Source organism: Chinchilla lanigera, unplaced genomic scaffold (genome assembly GCF_000276665.1).
Source record: "Chinchilla lanigera isolate Chin_1 unplaced genomic scaffold, ChiLan1.0 scaffold00059, whole genome shotgun sequence".
Taxonomy (NCBI): domain Eukaryota; kingdom Metazoa; phylum Chordata; class Mammalia; order Rodentia; family Chinchillidae; genus Chinchilla; species Chinchilla lanigera.
The window spans coordinates 10,073,548-10,087,625 of record NW_004955460.1 but is presented as its reverse complement, the minus strand read 5'-3'; the positions used below and the strand labels follow the sequence as shown (position 1 = coordinate 10,087,625).

Genomic DNA, 14,078 nt, shown 5'->3' with positions numbered 1-14,078 from the left:
GCTGGCACCCGACTGTGCCTGGACTGTTCCCCAGCCTTCTTCCCACAGGCGAGTCCAGAATAAACTCGTATCAACAGCTGGTGTGGAGGAGAAGACTCAGCTGCGATGGGAGCGCAGTGTGTGGCTTGGGTTCTAGGATGTTTGTGTCCTTACCTAAGTCACCTTTCCTCACTGATCATCAGGGGTTTTTCTGTTTGTTTGTTTGTTTTTTTAGTCGAACTCAGGACCCGTGCTTGCCAGGCAGGCGCTCCTATGGCTCAGCTACATCCCCGGCCCTGGTCTTCAGTTTCTCAGTAGTAACTTGCACTAGAACAGCACACTTCCTGAGATTGCTGCAAAGGTTGCATGGCAAGCTGGGCACGGTTGTGCAGGCCTGTGATCCCAGTGATACAGGACTTTCAGATATAGGGGAAATAAATGTAACTCCCAACCTGCTGTATGTCCGATATGCAGAGTTTGTGTTCCCCCAAATTGCAGAATAATAAATTTTACTTATTTATTTTTTTTTTTGGTTTCTTTTTGAGACAGAGTCTCACTATGCAGTTCAGGCTGGCCTTGAACTCCCTATGTAGTCCACGCTGCCCTGGAGCTGGCAGTGATCCTCCTGCCTCAGACTCCCGGGTGCTGGGATTACAGGCGTGCACCACCATGCCTGCTTGAAGAATGAATTCTAAGGAACAGTGGAGGTTAAGAGTAGGACATTTTGTTGAGAGATAGCTCTTGAGAGAGACAGGGGGAGACCCGAGTGGGTTGCCACAGACTCCACCTTTCTAAAGGAAGTTTTATAGAGCAAAATCACAAGGTGGGTGCAAAATCATGAGGTGGACACAATGTGGAACAAAACTATGATCAACCAATAGGGTTCCAAGTATTCCACTTAGGTAATGTTGATCCAATGGGGAAGCAGGTCATGTAGCAAGAAAAAACAAAGAACTTTTCAGAAAGGGATGCACCGAGGTCACCCACCGAGGTGACTGATATTTATTGGACCAGGTGTTACCACTATCTTATCCCTCGGGGAGGCAGGTAGGCCTGCTTATTCTGTCTTTATCTTGAGGCCTGGCCTCCAACAGGTGCATCTCCAGGCATAGATGTAATGTATTTTCATCTTTTGCATGGACTCTCTGAGAGCCTAGTCCTGTCTGACTGCCTAGAATATTTCTACCTGACTCAGCTATCTATAATACCAGCACTCTGGAGGCTGAGGCAGGAAGATTGCCTCAAGTTCAAGGCCAGTAGTTAGTTCAAGGCCAGACTGAGTTACAAAGCGAGACAGTGTCTCAATATAGCATCATTTTTTTTTTTTTTTTTGGTACCGGGAATTGAACTCATGACCTTACTCTTGCCAAGCAGACACTTAAACCACTGAGCTATATCCCCGGGCTTGAGACAGTGTCTCAAAACAACAACAAGCACCACCAAAAAGTAAAGAAGTTGAGCTGATCGTAATCCCAGGTACTTGGGAGACTGAGGCAAGAGTCTTGCCTTGAGCCCAGGAGTTTGAGGTAGCCTGGGCAACATAGCAGGATTCTATCTTTAAAAATGGAAAGAAAAAGGATGGGAGGCAACAGTCCAGAACAGTGAACAGTGGAGCAAGAATCTAGGAACACCCCACTCCTCCACCGAAACAGTGGAAAAAATGTGTCAAATCTAACCTTCCCTGAGCTCTGGAAAGTACCTAAAGGCTTACAGGGATCTGAAGAGAACGGATTCAAATAAAGCAGCCAGTTCCCGGGAAAGCACGGATCTCTGCGGCACTTGAGTTTGTCCCAGTGCCGCCCCTCTGTGTCAGATTCCCTGCAGCCTTAAAAAGCAGCAGGACTGTGACTGTGGCAGCTCAGGAAGTGAGCATTCTCCTGGCTCCCGGGAGAGGCAGACTGGGATTGGAGGACCCTAACAGCCCATTCCCCAGCATTGTCGCTGTCTGAAAAAGCAGTCAGGGCACACCAGAGAGCCACAGACAAAGCAAAGCAAAGCAAAACAAGACTAAGCAAGCCAAAACAATCCCAAACCAAAAATCTGAAAAGGAAGCTGGGTGTGGCTGAAGCAGGAGGATTGTAACCCTGCTTCTCCCCCAAAAACTTCAAAAATAAATGGGGAGTCGGGCGTGGTGGCGCATGCCTGTAATCCCAGCACTTGGGAGGCTGAGGCAGGAGAATCGTTGCAAGTTTGAGGCTAGCCTGGGCTACCAAGTGAGCTCAAAGCCAGCCTGAGCTGCATAGAGAGACCCTGTCTCAAAAAAAAAGGGCGGGGGGAATTAGATGTCCCTGGAAGGCTTGGAGGACTTTCCTGCATGTCCTGAAGAGTCCAGCAGGCAGCAGAGGGTCTGTGCAGGATGGAGCCCTTGCTGGGAAGCTCCTGGGATGGTGGGTCCTGAGACTCTGGTCTGGGAAAGGGGAGCTCTGTGCAGGCAGGTAGTAAAGCCCCAGGCAGAGCTGCTAGCTGCCTGCTGGCTGTGGGAGGGGCCCTCCGGGCCCTACACACTGAGCCTCTCCGAGGTGTTAAGATCTCTGTCCAGTTATCACTCTACCACCAAGATAAGCAAACAGGCTTGGCCTGGGGTGGTGGTGCACACCTGTAATCATAGCACTCAGGAGGCTGAGGCAAGGAGGATAGCTTTGAATTTAGAGCCAGCCTGAAATACATGCGAGACCTTGTCAAAAAAAAAAAAAAAAAAAAGGAGACTTCACAGAATTAGTCCAGAAAATTCAGCAAACAAATAGACAACGACAACAGCAAACAACAGTGTAAAACTCTGGGATGAGCCAGGCGTGGTGGTGCACACTTTAATCCCATCATTTAGGAGGCTGAGGCAGGAGGATCACTGCAATTTGAGGCCAGCCTGGGCTACATAGTGAGTTCAAGGCCAGCTTGAGCTATAGGCTCAGTAGTTAAAACAACACACTCACTGGAGGGGCTCAGCAGATTTGAACTGGACAAAACACTCATTTCCATCAAGCAGTCTTCAGTTTTATTTTTGCAGGACAGGTCTAATAGTGAGAAATCTCTCCATTTTGTTTAACTGGTGATGTCGTAATAGCTCCTTTTCAGAGGGATGGGTGTGGTGGACAGGTCAATTGAGAATATTTAGTCTGAGCAACTGAAAGAAAAAAATGAGCAGGCTTCAGAGGCCTGTGGTATGCTGTCAAACTCATCAATGAGTGCCCCAAAAGGATAGGACAAAGAAAGGGGACAGAAATAATATTTGTAGAAATAAAGGAAGAAAACTTTGCCAGTTTGATTTAAAAAAAAATTCGTTGGCACATTCAAGTTTAATGAACTCCAAATATGATAAACCAGAGGTGCACTGGACATGTCAATTTATCAAAAGTCAGAGACAACTGTGAAAGCAGCAAGAAAAAGATAACTTCCCACATGCAAAGAACCTTCAGTGAAATTCATAGCTGAGTTCTCAGAATGGATGGCCACCAAGCAAAACTGTTCCTCAACAAAGGAGTTTTTGGGGTGGTTTTTTTTTTTTTTTTTTTGGTCTTTTTGAGACAGGGTCTTGCTATGCAGTTCAGGCTGGCCTTGAGCTCACTTTGTAACCCAGGCTGGTCTTGAATTCACAACCATCCTCCTGCCTCAGCCTCAAGAATGCTGGGATTACAGGCGTGCACCACCACTCCCAGCTTCCCCCTAACATTTATTAATTTACATTCAAAATCTCTAAAACAACGCTATTAAGACATATTGCTTTGTTGGTTGAGCGTGTTGATCAGAGGCAAACTATTTGACTAGCAGGTGTGAAGCCTGGGCTTGATCCCTAGCTCTGAAAAACACAAAAAGAAAGAAAAGGAAAGGAAAAGAAAGAAAAAGAGGATGAGAGAGGAGAAAAAGAGAGAGAGAGGAAGGGAGGCAGAGAGAGAGGGAGGGAAGAAGATGTGTGGCCTCTGGAAGTGACTGTGTGACAGGGCAGAGCTTGAGGGGACAGCCCTCCCAGGAAGGCCCCAGGTAGATGAAGCCCTCTTGCCCTTCCTCCTTCTGCCAGCGAGGGTGAAGCAACCTAGCGCCATCTTGGAAGCAGACAGCAGCCCTCAGCAGACATTGAATGGTGGCACCTTGATCTCGGGCTCGCCAGCCTCCAAAATGGTGACAGAATAAATTTGTATCCTTTCCGAATTGCCCAGCCTCCGTTATTACAACAGCACAAACAGGCTGAGATGCAGGGTTTAATGCTCTTGGAATAGACCTAGGAAAGAATTGCTGGCTCATAGGATCACTTTACGGTGAGCATCTTAGGAGGAGCCACCAAGCTGTTTACCACATTGGACACCAGCTATATGAGAGATCAAATGTCTTCACATCCTTCCCAACCCTTATTGTCTTTTTTAGTTTTTGGTTTTTTTTTTTTTTTGGTTTTTCTCCGGTACCGGGAACCGAACTCACGACCTTGCGCTTGCTAGGCAGGCGCTTTTGCCGCTGAGCTAAATCCCCAGCCCCTATTGTCTTTTTTAGAAATGCTACTCATGGGCTGAGGATATAGCTCAACAGCACAGCACCTGCCTGGCAAGCATGAGGCCCTGAGTTCAATTCCCCTTACCCCCCCCCCCCAAAAAAAGCAACTCATCATGGGACTGGGGGAGTCTAGTAATACCTCACTCCGTTCATTTGCATTTCCTTGAAGACTGCGGACACTGAGCAGCTTTTGTTTGTTTGTTGGAGACAAGGTCTCACTATGTAGCCTGGGCTGGCCTATAAGTCACAGTGACCTTTAGCTCCTCGAGGGCTGGGGTTGCAGGTGTGTGCCACCACGCCTGGTGGTGCTGTATTTCTTTCCAAGGGCTTCTTGGCCATTTGTACCTCTTCCTTGAAGAAATATATATTCAAATACTTTCCTCCATTGTGTGAGTTGACTTTTTTCTCTTCCTTGATTCTGTTACTTGAAATAAAAGCTTTTAGTTTCGATGAAATCTAGGTTTTTTTTTTTTGTCATTTGTGATTTTAGCATCATATCTAAGAAACTATTATCTAATTTAAGGTCACAGAATTTACTCTTTTTTATGTTAAGAGTTTTATGGCTTTAGCTCTTACATTTAGATTTAGGACCCATTTTATCCCCCACCCCCCCCAGACCCCCGGCCCCATTGGAGATTAAACCTAAGGCCTTGCACTAAGCTATGTTTTCAAGATTTGTAGGATGGGTAGTACTGGGAATTGAATCCATGGACTTGAATTGAATCCAAGGTGGTACATCCTCAGCCTTTTTTTATTTTTTATTTTGAGACTGGTTCTCACTGAGTAACCTAAACTGGGTTTCAATTTGCAGTCCTCCTGCCTCAGCCTCCTGGAGGCTTGTGGTTACAGGCGTGCACCATTGCGCCCAGCGCATCCCTTCAGCTAATCTCATTAAATTTCCCAGGTTGGCTTTGAATTTAAGTAATCTTGAGTAGCTGGGATTATGAATGGGTGACATCACACCTGCTCATTTTGGGTTAACTTTACTATCTCATTGAAGACCTTGTGATTGTTTTTACAAGGAGGTACTGCATATGGGTTATACTTTGTTCTATTTCGGTTTTGTTAGTACTCAGGCTGTAGATCTGTAGTATTCTAGTACTGAGGTACAACCCTAGTCTTTTTTTTTTTTTTTTTTTTTTTGAGACAGGGTCTCGCTATGCAGTTCAGGTTGGCCTTGAGCTTACTTTGTAACCCAGGCTGGCCTCAAACTCGCAATAGTCCTTCATCCCCGGTGCTCCTCGTCCTTTTTATATGGTTGAGACAGATTGCGACAGAGTCTGAGTTGGCTGGGCTGATCTTGTACTGCAGTCATCAAGCCTCTGTATATTGAGTATAGGGATTACAGCCAGGTACCACTGTGCCCCCAAATTCAACCCAAATTAATGTTTATCTTCTCCAAGAACACCTTCTTAGAAACATTCAGAATACTGTTTAATAAAATACCTGGGTCATCAATTTGAAAGATAAAGTGAACAATAACATGGGTGAGGCTCAGGCTGAGATCCCCAACACCAAAAAGATAGAAAATAGAAAGAAAGAAAGAAGGAAAGAAAGAAAGAAAAGAGATTTTTAAAAAAGCAGAAAATAAGGGTCACAAATAAAGTGACACGTAGAGTAGGAGAGGGAAGGCTGCAAGGCAGCACAGCAGTTACATGGACGGAGTAAGAGTATCTGAGGAGGCTTCTGCTGAGCTGTCATTTGGATAATGATGTGGCCAGGTAAGGTCATCGGCACTGTTACCCGGGCTACACCAGAAGCTGAGGCAGGAAGAGGGCAAAGGAACCTGGGCAATTTAAGGAGACTCTCCCTCAAACTTTTAAAGGGTTTTGCACTAGAAAGTCTGTAGATATAACGTAGTAGCAGATCACTTGCCTAGCACGTGGGAGGTACTAGATTCAGTCTCCAGTATGTGAGAAATGGGTTCACTTGCCCGGACCCAAAGAATGGACTCAGAGGCAAGAAGAGTAGTGACAGCGTGGCTTTAATCCATCCTGCAAGGCTAGGAGTCTGCTGCGCAGGCAAGGCCCACCCAGGGCTCTCCCAGCAAGGAATTCTTTCCTAGCACACAGGTCCCTCACTACGGTTCCTCATTGGTTGAGTACTGTGGTGGGTACGAGCTTTCCAGATGCCACTTAAGTCTTCTTTTTTCTCTTTCTAAGGCAGTTCCTTTGTCCTCCTCCCAATCTGAATTTGGATTTCTTCATCATCGTTTCTGGTCTCTAGGACTTTTTGAGAAGCAGATGTTGGTGTTTAGAAATTTCATGTGACCCTGTGATTCCCGTGTTCCTTTTTATTTATTTATTTATTTATTTATTTATTTATTTTTCTGGAAGCGGGAATCGAACTCACGACCTCGTGCTTGCCAGGCAGGTGCTGTGCCGCTGAGCTAAATCCCCAGCCTCCCCCTGTTCCTTTTTAGCCAGAGCTATCTCACCTACATTTTCCAGCCAAGGCTTTTTCACCAGTTTATTTCTCCCCCGAGGTCTGTCTGTTTGAACACCTTCAAATTCATGAACGTTATTGGGCCATCAGGCAATTTGAACTGCCAGGAATTCTCCACTCAAAGTTGACTAGTATTTTGTCTTAAAAAATGGACCACTTTAATTTTCTTTTTCTTACAAGTGCCACAGCAAATTTAAAAATGACATGAAAAAGTACAAATGAAAAGGTCAAGGGCTGTCCAAACTGCTATAGAATTGACCTAGAGTATGCGAGGACCATATCAGTCTTCAGCAGTGATGAAAAAGTACTATCTGTGCTGGATGGATGAATGACCAGATCAATAAGTATACTGTATCAGGTATCACATAACATGGTTTTGTCCATAACTGCAGTGAAACACATTTTTGTTCTTCACTGGATGCTTGTTCATATGAATGAAACTGTCCCTGTGTGGCACTTGGACCCAATCTTGTGAGCAGTGCCTCAGATTCATATATATATATATATATATATATATATATATATATATATACACACACACATATATATATATATTTTGTCTTTTTGAGACAAGATCTCACTGTGCAGTTCAGGCTGGCCTTGAGCTCACTTTGTAGCCTAGAAATTACAAGTGAAATAGTTTAGGATATGTCAGTAACTAGATTCAAGAAGGATACCAGGAGCCTGCGTGGTGGCACTTGCTTGAAATCCCAGTACTCAGGGAGGCAAAGTCACTAGCACCTGTGTCTACTACTGGGGAGAGTTAGGGATAACTCATCTCCAAATATACTAAATTAAAAGGGCTGGGGAGGCAGCTCAGTGAGAAAGTCCTGCACTCAATCCCCAGAACCACATAAAACAAACAGCTTGCTTGCCCCTGGTCCCTGCTTCCCTGCCCCCACACCTTTGTCAAGTTCGCTCTCACCCTGTACTAAGGTTGGAGTGTGTGAACATTAGCACACACAATGCAAGGTAGGTGGCTTCCAAGATGAGTTCAAAAGACCCTGCGGCTTCCAGCTTATTCCTGCTCCCTCTTACCTCTGCTGGTCTCCATGGGATAGAGAAAGAAAGTGGGCCTGCAGACCCTCATCCCCACTAGGACCCAGATGTGATAATGACTTGCAAACCCGAACCACCTCAGCGAAGACTGAACAGAACACCCAAGTCACAGAGCTAACCTTACACCTCAGAAACTGGAGGAAAAAGTCTGTTGGGAGAGCAGCAATAATACACATGTTAAAGTACATCTCAGCCTTCTAGTGGGGATGAGGAGTGGCCCAGCCAATGGGGAGTGAGAAACCTGCTCATTTGCATGGCTGCCAAGCAACACTTGTGATGTCACCAGCATGCTGTCACTTACTTGGCAGGACCTTGGCAACACTGACAGTTAGTCTCAGATGCTAAGGGACTGTTCAGGTGAGCGCATCTCTTTCTGCTTTCTCCTTTATATCCATCCACTAAGGTGAAGAAATCAAACCAAACCTGGCCCTTGACATTTCTCAGTCAACTGATGTACTTTTAATGGCAATTTCCAGGGCCTACTGCAAACAGGAGTAGGCGGCTCCCATTTCAACCTCTGGACTTAGCCTTTGGGTTTTGAAGCCTCAACATCCATACAGTGTGAAAAATGTATTATATGGTGTTTTATGCTACTTCGTATCTTTTTAAAATTTTTGGTTGTGGGGAGTACTGAGGAATGCTCCGAGAGGGATTCTTTCAGAGAGCTATTAGCCAGCCCTTTTTATGTTTCACATGGAGACAGGGTCTCATCATGTGTTGCCCACGCTGGCCAAGAACCTGCCACCCTCCTGTCTCTGCCTCTGGAGTACCTCAGAGTGTGTGTGTGGGACTATCCCCAGCTTGAGCTATTTTTATATAGGGAGACAAAACTATCAGGTACAAGATTTTGGTGAAGCTTTGACGAGTTTTAGTAAAAATAAAAACCTCCTAAGGAGGAAGAGGTAGGCGCAGGAAGATCAGGAGTTCAAACCCAGGAGTTTAAGTCCAGTCTGGGCTTTCCCGTGAGTCCAGTGGCATCCTGGACTAGAGATCCTCCTGCTTCTGCCTTGTGAGTGCTGGGGTTACAGGCTGTCTTGTGTAACATTACTTTCAAAGTTCTCCTGCAGTATTCTGTGAAAATGTTTCATGTTCATATCTCATATATTTTGTATTTTAAAATAACATACAAATTTAGGCCTTAGACCTAGTAACCAACATTTTATATACAAGGTTACAAAATACTTCAACTGAAATATCCAGATTCATATTTGAAAAAGTCTGGACTATGACCTACTGCCTCTCAATTTCCAGACTCCAGGAACAATGTAATGTAGCCCTAGATCATGCCCGGGTACCGCGTGTTTTCTTTTGTAAAATTCCCTGGGCCTTAACTATTGAATTTTCGGGGAGGGGGTTGTTTTTTGAGACAGGTCCTCACTTTGTAATGCAGGCTGCACTTGGACTCACTATGTAGTCTAAGCTGGCCTTGAACTCCTGGTGATCCTCCTGCCTCCGCCTCCTGAGGGCTGGCATCACAGGCTATCCTATTTAAAATTACTTTCAAAGTTCTTCATGAGCATTCCCTGGGAATATTTTATGTTCTTATGTCATAATCATCAAATCCTCACACCGTAACGATGAATTTTATTTCTGGAATTGTTCAAATGCCATATATAAGAGTGGGTGATCAATACCTGGTGTTGTTTTAAGGTAACCCTTAAAATTCAATCTTATTATATTGAAAATACGTATATACATTTTCTCTGAGCACATCCCTCTAACCCCTGTGACACACATCAGTTCCTACGAATCCTTTCCTTCCCTCTGCACCACGGCAGCTTCTTGTATCTCAGTCTAGTGCCGGATCTACTCATTTCCATCCGTCTATTCTTCTTCCATTCACTGGAATAGGCACATCCCATAATAAAATTAATTCTGAGGGGTCTCTTGTTGTATGAAAAATTACCACAGACATTTTTACTGTATGTTTAGTTTGAAAATATGTTTTGGGGAACATTCCATGTTAATATAACATAATTCTCAATCCTGATATTCCATAGTCAGTTTAGCGTCTTCCCCACCAAATGAGATCGGGTCTCTTCAATACTGTGAAAAACTCAAAAACTAACACCGGTACTCAGTGTACATTCACAGGGAGGACAGGTAAACAGTCTATGAATATTCCTGAACCTGTGTCTCAGTCTCAGTTTGTAAAGGAGGTGTTGATGTCAGGTAGCCAACAGAACCGGAGTGGCACTGAAGGAACTGACAGAGTGAAAGTAGGCTCTCCGGAACTCGTGCGGAATGCCGTGAGTTTCCCTGGTGAGTCTTTTGTCTTGGCACCCGGGAGAGCTGGCTGTGGCTTACCCGCACTGTTGTCTTTACACACAGGAGTATCCTGTCTTGACCCAAGGCATATTTCTCGCCTGAAGGCGTGCGTCCGGCCGTCTCTTACAGACGACTTCCCCTTTCTCGGGTCCTGAGGTGAGCTAGTCCCGCATTCTCCAACACCTTCCCACAGCACCCAGGGGCTCCCACCACCAGGATCTGCACCCAGCTCCTTCATCATTATTCAGGGCAGAGTCCATTTGCTGAGGAAATCCTTCCACTCACTTACAGCGCTGTGAAGAATCTACGCTTTGACACTAATTCTTAGATTGTGAGAAATTTACTTCACATTGAGCCCCTGAAAAAGAATACTACACTAATGGCACCTACTCCATAGTCCTGTGGAGAACAGCACAGGGCATGTTGAAACACTGGGGAGAGAAGGCCGGGAAATTGTCATCTCTACAGTGTTAGCGGCATAACGATCCTTTCCTAATGAACATCCTTCATTTCTACACCTAGGTGACTGATTCCTGCCAGCACCACTGACCAACTTCCATCTCTGGTCAGAGGGTCTCTGACCCCGGTGGGCAGGGCCCCTCAGGGCCTTCCCCCCTTGATCCTCCGTTTGTGGAGCCCTCCTGAGGGTGCAGTTTGTCATCAACTGCTTAAGGTGGGTGAGACACCTGGCCTTCCTTTCTCCTGCTTTCTGACCACCCCAGGTCATGACACCTGCAGTGTTCTCCCAGTGTGGATGTTGGAGAGAGGATGAGCAAGAGTCTGCAGGTCAAGGAAGGGACGAGAATGAGGCCTGGAAGGAAGACTTTATCTACTTCCAGGTCTCAGAGAGGAGGTCGCCCCTGCCAAGGAGAACCAAGGGGAACCATCTTGGGTGGGTCTCCTAGCAGAAGAGGAGGATGAGGGGACGGGCTGAGCCAGGGCCTTCATAGGGCTTTCTGCAGGCACAGCAAGCCAGAGCAGAGTCAGAAGTTTACAAGTGGCAAATTGGAACAATTCCATTGGGTGCGGCTTACTGGGGAGGTCACTAGATGTTGGCACGAGGCCCCAGATGCTTTAGAAGAGAGAAATGCCTGGGAAATAGCTCATGTGAGAGAGTTAGGTAAGGAAGGTGTTCAGGGTATAGATGCTGGAAATGTAATTTGGCATAAGGAGGATGTGGCTCTGGTGGGATTTCTTGTGTTTGGAAGAGTGGGCTGCCTTGAGAAGGAAAAACCTCCCAGGCCACAAGACTTTGAGGCATCCAAACTTCATAAAATACAGAAGATAAAAAGAACTTTCCCACTCCTACATCATTGCATTGTTCTCCCCACCTTGTCTTCCTTAATGTGTGTCACTAATTGCTTGCCTAGACTCAAACAGCGGGTTGAAAGCTCGCTGAGGACAGGTGTGCTTGGGCAGAAACACTCTTTGTTGTCTCCCTGATGTTTAGAGGCATCCCAGGCAAGTGAAACTGAAAGTCTCTGAAGAGAAATAAAATATATGTAACTGCGTGTTGGGCTGGGTTGTCTTTAGGATCAGAGTACCGTTCTCACGACCAACCATAGTGCTCCACTGAAGGCAGCAGAAGCAACTGCCTCTCACTGACTATTGCTCTACTACTGAGGAGAGCTGGGCCCACATTCTGCATCGGCTTTCTTAAGCACCCGAGGGCCCTGCTACCTTGAACTTCAACCTGTCCTTCACCAGCCTCAGGCCGAGCCCATTTGCTTGAAAAATTCTGCCATCCACAGCCCTTTGAAGAACTTGTGTCTAATACTAATTGTTGGATTGTGAGCGGTGTAATTTACATGTATCCTGTAAAATAGAAACACTAATGGCACCTACCCGATAGCCCTGTGGAGAATAAGAATGACGTCTACAACACTGAGGAGAGATACCTAGGACATGGTCATCTCTCCAGTGTTGTCAGCATAGCTAGCCTTTCCTAATGAACATCCTTCATTTTTGATCCCAGGAGGCTGATTTCTGCCAGCACCACTGACCAACATCCATCTCTGGTCAGAGGGTCTCTGACCCTGGTGGGCAGCACCCCTCAAGGCCTTCACCCCTTAATCCCTGCTGTCTGTGGTGTCCTTCTGAGGGTGCAGTTTTATCATCTTCTATTTAAGGTGAGTGAGACACTTGGCCTTCCTTTCTCCTGTTTTCTTACCACCCTGGGCCATGACACCTGCAGTGTAGATGTTTGGGATAGGAAGAGAAAGAATTTGCAGGCCTAGGAGGGGATGAGAATGAAGCGTGGAAGGAAGACTTTTATCTACTTCCAGGTCTCAGAGAGGAGGTTGCCTCTGCCAGGGAGAACCAAGGGGCACCATGTGATGTAGTTCACATGGCCAAAGACAAGCATGGAGAGGCCGAGGCCTGGCCTGTGCTGGGGTGTCTGAAGGCACAGCAAGCCAAGCAGAGGCAGCAGCTGAGAACTGGCAAACTGAACCAGTTCCATGGGGCTCTGTTTGTTGGGGAGGTCACTAGATGGCAGCACAAGCCCCAGATGGTTTAGAGCAGGGGAAATGTGAGGGAAATGCCTTATGTGAGAGCCTTAGGTAAGGAAGGTGTTGAGAGTTCAGGCTGAGGAAAGAGTTGCTTGCACAGGAAGGACAGGACTCAGGTGGGATTTATTGTGCTTGGAAGAATGGGGCAGCACTGGGTGGGGTGCACCTGCCAGGCTGGTGAGATTTTCTAGGCATCCACACATCATAAAGTACAGAGTAACATGCACTCTCCCACGGCTCACCACTGCACCTTCCACCACTTCCCCCACCTTCTCTTCCCTCGGGGATCTCACTTATTGGCTCCCTGCTTTCCAGAAGCAGCTAGAAAGCTCACTGAGGGCAGCAGTCTTGGGCACAAACACCTTTGTTGTCCCCTGATGGGCAGAGGTGAACGGGAGTTAGCATGTTTCCTGAACAAGTCTATAGATAAATAACCATGGGTCATTGTTACACTTTGGAGTATCCTTCCCTATACCAACCATCGTTCTGACCCAAAGCCAGCAGAACCAACTGTCTGTCATGACTGACTTTCTAGTTTTTGGCCACTGAGGTGAGCTACACCCACACTGTCCCACACTCATCCCACAGCATCCCGGGCTCTGCCACCCAATACTGCACCCTGCCCCTTTACCATCAGACAGGCAGAGCCATTTGCCTAGAAAATCCTTCCATCCCTGTGAAGAATTTGTGTTTTAAAGATGGGAATTGTTGGATTTTGAGCAGTGCAATTCACCTCTAGCTGGTAAAATGGAAGTACTAATGGCATCCACTCCATAGTCCTGTGGAGAATAGTAAAGGGCATGTGGAAACATTGAGGAGAGATGCCTGGGACATAGTCATCTCTGCAGTATTACCTGTCATAACGACCCTTTCCTAATGAACATCCTTTATGTTTGCTCCCCAGAGCCTGATTCCTGCCAGCACCACTGACCAACTTCCATCTCTAGGTCAGAGGGTCTCTGACCCTGGTGGGCAGGGCCCTCAGGGCCTTCACCCCTTGAATCCTCGTGTTTGTGGAGGGTGTACTTTTTGTCATCCTCTCTTGGAGGTGAGTGAGACACTTGATCTTCCTTCTCTCCTGTTTTCTCACCACCCCGGGTCATGACACCTACAGTGTTCTCTCAGTGTGACTGTTGCAGATAGGAAGAGAAAGAGTTTGCAGGCCTAGGTGGGGTCTAAGATAAGGCTTGGAAGGAAGTCTTGTATCTACCTCCAGGTCTCAGAGAGCAGGTTGCCCCTGCCTGGTAGAACTGAAGGGAAGCGTCCGGTGGGACCCATGGCAGCAGATGAGAATTCAGGGAGCGGCTGAGCCAGAGCTCTTTACTGGCCTTTCTGAAG

At 46.5% G+C, this 14,078-nt stretch overlaps 2 long non-coding RNA genes across 3 annotated transcripts in view; one reads left to right on the top strand and one right to left on the bottom strand.

The window, feature by feature from the left end:
* Positions 1–6,423: 6,423 nt before the first annotated feature.
* LOC102024095 lies at positions 6,424–8,319 on the bottom strand. Its single transcript, XR_263045.2, has 2 exons — positions 8,082–8,319; positions 6,424–6,686 (listed from the first exon to the last, which is right to left on the bottom strand). It is a non-coding gene; the product is annotated as an uncharacterized LOC102024095 (long non-coding RNA).
* Positions 8,320–9,390: 1,071 nt separating this feature from the next.
* The window catches only part of LOC102024432, a 6,977-nt gene continuing 2,289 nt past the window's right edge, over positions 9,391–14,078 (top strand). The window contains exons 1-4 of one of the 2 annotated variants that reach the window (XR_001236507.1): positions 9,391–10,386; positions 10,753–10,903; positions 12,206–12,359; positions 13,645–13,788. This is a non-coding gene — a long non-coding RNA (uncharacterized LOC102024432). Of the gene's footprint in view, positions 10,904–12,205; positions 12,360–13,644; positions 13,789–14,078 lie in introns of both variants that reach the window. The other variant, XR_001236506.1, reaches the window with a different exon arrangement.